Here is a 5,242-nt window from a genome sequence, read left to right as displayed (position 1 = left end):
AGTTCCAATAATTAACCATTGTTATAAATGTTCTATAACATCAGTTTTGATTAAATATATGTTTTCGAACAACTGTTCTAACATCGATTTTCTTTTTTAACTATTGTTGATATTCAAGTAGTAGAGCTTTTTAAGATCATTTCTTGGTTTGTAACTAATGTATTAAACATGTTTTAAAAACAATATTTAGATTTTTATCTTTGGTGTCTTGGTCAAAATAATAACCACAAAACTTAATATTTAAATATCAATTAGGTCACTTACTGCGTCCAAATGTATCAAGTGAGTCAGTGGTTACAAAACTGACTCAAATTAATCACTCATTTGAAAATTTGTATAAAAAATATCACTATATCGTTAGTTGAAATTCTTAAAAATTTTATATATTGAGTTTGGTACATTTTTTATGAATGATATTACATCCAAATGAAAGATTCTGAGTTCTAGTATTTAGATAATATTTTTAATTTTTTTAAAATTTATTTACTATTTATTTTTATTTAAATCAAATAATACAATCAAAAAATTAAAAATAAATAGTTGATAAAATTTTAAAAATCTAACAATATTATCTAAAATAGTAGAACTCGTATCCTTTCATTTGGATATAATATCATTCACAAAAAATGTGGGAAACTCAATATATAATATTTTTAAGTATTTCGACTAACGATAGAGTGATATTTTTGATATAAATTTTTAAATGAGGGACTCATTTGAGTCAGTTTTGTAACCGGTGACTCACTTGATATATTTGGACGCAGTAAGTGACTTACTTGATATTTAACCCGTACATATTATTACCCAATTATCAATAAACAAAATAGCCTAGTTTGCACAATCAACCCAAAAAAAATATTATAACCCAAATACATGATCATTCTAAACAAATATATAAGTACAACTAATCTCATCAATTTTTAAAAATAAACCATCCTGCTATCTAAACAATCACATCATACTTAATTACTTGCAGAAATAATACTTAATTGATCAATTGCAAGAACTTTAATAGTAGCTGCCTTCAGCAATCCCTTGAGTTTGGTTCTTCTTAGTCGAGCCAAGACTTCCTGTTTCATGCCCTCTGCAACTACCATAAATATATTTAAGGTGTTTTTTTCCTCTAACTTCTGTAGAAAAAGACCCTAAACTCCCACCACCCTGCACATACATCATCCACACCATTATTTACAAATTACACTAATCTACGCATCCAAAAAAGAACTAAACATGTTTACATGAAATATCATCCTCGCCTATAATTTCAAGCACAAACTTTAACAGTCCACCACCAATCACATCTTTATAATATAAAATGGTATTAAGTAACTACTTCGGCAAAAGGAAAAATGAACTAATGTTTATATACACGTATAATAAAAACAGAAATTTAAAAAATTCTTCCATTTCGATAATTAGGTTATGCATCTGATTCAACTTAAAGTAGTTATAATTTTAATCATACAAAACATAAATACATATTAAAATATCCTATCCTGCGCACATATCCCCGTTTATCATAATTGTCGAATCACACAAAAATCAAACACCAAAAATAGTTTTACAAAATCAAAAACTAAAACAATCAGCAAACACTATAATACATATATAACAGCGGGGTGTGATAACCTAAAAAGAAGAAGCAGGAGAAGGATGATTAAGTTCAGATTGCCACTTTCTAAGCATCTGATTAACTTGTTCTTCTAATAAAGCAACATTATTAGTACGACTCTCTTTTGTAGCTGATTGAAGTTCACAGAACATACCATGTAGATCATCCACTCTATTCTTTGCTCTTTCTTTCATCACCTGTAGAACATACATTGTATCAAAGTTGAATGAACACTTATAACAACACAATTCTAATCTTGTAGATCACCCACTCTATTCTTTGCTCTTTCTTTCATCACCTGTAGAACATACCCTGTATCATAACTTACTGAAAAGATTATTTTAATATTTAACAACACACTGAAATGCATGTAAATATACAAATGTGTAAATTCATCATTATATACTACTACATACACATAGGTTTTTTGGGGCCCTGGTGCCCTAGGCGTTCGTTTTTGTAGCCTTACCCAAGGACCTGCCCTACGTGGGTCTGTTAGTCTGTCTGGTATAATTTATAGCCAACATCTACTGAATAAAAAGAAAAAAACTAAAGATACATTTACATTCTAACCAGATATAAGGGGGTATCAAACCAAATCAAAACAGAAGATTATCTAAAAATTAAGTTTGTGTACATCATCCCATATATGATTTGAAACAAGATATTGAAACCTTTTATATACCAAAATGGTTTACATCCTCCCAAGTTTTTGGTACCAGAACAGTTTATTTGCAAAGCAAACCTAACATTTGACAACACTATAGTCTGACTCAGATATCTAGATACACAGAACCAGTAACAAATGCAACCCTAAAGACAGACTTAAAAAGCTAAAACTTAAAATGTACCCAAGTAAAAGTGTGTTACAAATTGGGTAGCCACTTTACAATTGTTAACTATAATAGCTTTGACCGATCATCCAAGATGCTGCTTGTTCATTTCTTAACCAGAGCAATGATCTGTTGAACTTGTGCAACAACTTACCTTTTGTCTTGCTCAGTCGGAGTGACCAGCCAAGTTCATATATCTGCAATACGTTGTACTCTTTTCCCAGTCCAAGAAAGAACAACCAAACGCAAACATTTCACATATTTCGGTTTGTAAGGGTCAGTGAATTAATCATGTTATTTTGGTTTTGAAAGAATATACTATTAACAACCCATCTATAGTTCAGCAACAATCTGACAATCAAAAAACTTGTACATCGAGGTTCCTCAAGCCAACAAGACATTTCTTTACTCATTTCCCAACATTAGTGTAACCCTTGGAAAATATTTGGTTGATCCAGGCAGCAGGAAGGAAATCACTGTGTACTATCAAATAGAATATAAATGCCACGTATGCAGCAGTTCCAATACAGACCACAAACCCAAATAACATTCCGTTGACTTTAGAAACGAAAAAATCCAGGACAAGATACCCATTGATAATCATCACAAGGGCAACTGTAGAACATACCATGTATTACCTGTAGAACATACACTGTATCTAGCCTCACTTTCCATAAATTGATAGGTATTTACCAACTCTTATAACAGTCCATTTAACAAACTAATTCTAATCCGAAATCACAATTCGACAAAATCTTTTTATTAAAAAAAATCGACATAACAACAGTTGGGTAATTCAACTCCACCATAAAATCATTAAATACTAATATACTATCAAACTTGATGCATTACACATAATATACAACACAATTAATAAAATTAATTACGAACACACGGATACACATAATAATCATACCTTGCAAGGCCAATTTTCGTAATAAAATATGCAAACAACACGATCAATAGCTTTAACAACAGAAAAGAACTCCTTCTCGACATAAATCTCCGAGTACCCACCATAACCTAACGCAACCCACTATCGCCTCTTCTCGGCCATTTTCTTCATCTGCTGTAACGTTCGCACTCTCAAAACCTTGATATCCTCCAAATCGAGATGATCTAGAGCTGAGATCTCATCATCTATCTTATCTTCCACCGCTTTCAATATAGTTAACACTTGTTTCTCCAAGATCTGTCAAATTGTCCAATTATTATAATAAAAAAAAACACACACATACACAAACTCTCTCTCTCTCTCTCTCTCTCCCCCCTCTCACTCCCCTATCTCTATCTCTCTCTCTCAGTTAAAGGTTAATGAAATATTTAAGGCTACGAAAGTGAATACAAACCTGTGAAGCTCAATGAACCTCTGTACCTATTGAAAAAGAGAGGAACGAGATTAAAAAACAAAATCCAATAATAATTAAGAACTAAATCAAGATGAAGAATAAACAAAACCCAATCGAACTAGTAAACCAAACCAGTTTTTTGAGAAATTAGGATTTCTCGAATCTGTTTGATTAATCGGAGATATTCTTCAATTTGGGGTTCAAATTAGAACCCTAATTACAAATATAATATGAGATGGTGAGAGCTAATGTGAGATGGGGAGATTTTAAGATAGAGAGAGATGTAAGAGAGAACCGAAGAGAGAGAGAGAGAGACGAGAGAGGGAGACATGAGAGAGATCGGAGAGAGGGAAACGGTAGATAGAGACAGAAGAGCGAGGTGAGAGAGACGGGAGTAAGGAGAGTAAAGGGGGAAAATAAATAGATTTTGGAATGGAAGAAATAAACGGGGGGAATATTTTAGTTAGCAAGGGGAAACATTTGGGAAAAAGGGGGAAATTGAGCACGTAATTTTTTTAATTTTTTTAAAATTAATAATCAACAATGGTTGTCAATTTAAACCGATGCCTAAGAAAATTTGACACCGGTTAAGTTATAAACCGATGTCTAATTCACGTTTCTCCTTTTTTAAAAATAATTATTGACAATGGTTATTTTATCGACCAGTGTCTAATATATATAATAACATCATTTTAAAAATAACCGATGTCTAAAAGAACATTAACATCGGTTGTTTAAGCAACCGATGTCTAAGGACCGGTATCTATTGACAGAATTCTAGTAGTGTGGTCTTGCTGTCAGTTGGGATCTCGGTGTCTGATGTATCTCCAGGTCACGCTTCAACCTTCGGATCTTAGCTTCATGATCCCTAATCCTCTCTTGTACATCCTGGGGAATCGTCCCTTGGGGTGCTTCTGGGATGTTGCCACAAGACACATGCTTCTTACCAGGGCGTCTCCTTCTTGGAGCGGTTTTCTCGTCCGAGGGGAGTCTCTAGCAGAGTAGGGTCCAAAGAATTCTCGATTGTCATGGATGAGAGTCAAGCCTCGATTAGAGAGACCACTTCCTACAACCTCTAGGTATAGAGGCATCCCGTACGGTGGGTTAGTTGTCCCTGAAATCACAATCGTTGAGTACTCATACCCAATGGGTTGAGGGTTTATCGGTGCATGTAGTTACTGAAGTTGGGGATTCGTCTCATGAGGAGCCGGGGGATTCATCCCTAGGGGCAGATCTTGGATCATGGAATTCGTCCCTTGAGCTTGAGCCTTAGATGCCCCTGCAGGGGTTACTCCTCTGGTGGTGGCATAAGTCAGGTGCGGGGGTATCTCTACCGTAGATGAGATCGTTTGAGGTGGAACTATGCCATCTACCCAAGATGGCATAGTTAAACCGTACGAGACTCTCATCTACAACGAAAAAATTTAAAATAATTAATCTTACGGATG

The 5,242-nt window shown here is 34.0% G+C and overlaps 1 long non-coding RNA gene across 2 annotated transcripts; it reads right to left on the bottom strand.

The window, feature by feature from the left end:
* Positions 1–832: 832 nt before the first annotated feature.
* LOC141660664 (uncharacterized) lies at positions 833–4,248 on the bottom strand. Of its 2 annotated transcripts, none has more exons than XR_012549880.1 (4): positions 3,795–4,248; positions 3,362–3,637; positions 1,767–3,083; positions 833–1,161 (listed from the first exon to the last, which is right to left on the bottom strand). It is a non-coding gene; the product is annotated as an uncharacterized LOC141660664 (long non-coding RNA). The 2 variants fall into 2 exon arrangements; XR_012549879.1 differs by having other exon boundaries at positions 1,767–1,910; positions 3,795–4,236.
* Positions 4,249–5,242: the final 994 nt, after the last annotated feature.

Source organism: Apium graveolens, chromosome 1 (genome assembly GCF_009905375.1).
Source record: "Apium graveolens cultivar Ventura chromosome 1, ASM990537v1, whole genome shotgun sequence".
Classification (NCBI taxonomy): Eukaryota; Viridiplantae; Streptophyta; class Magnoliopsida; order Apiales; family Apiaceae; genus Apium; species Apium graveolens.
The sequence above is the reverse complement of the archived record's forward strand: the minus strand, read 5'-3'. Positions and strand labels throughout refer to the sequence as shown.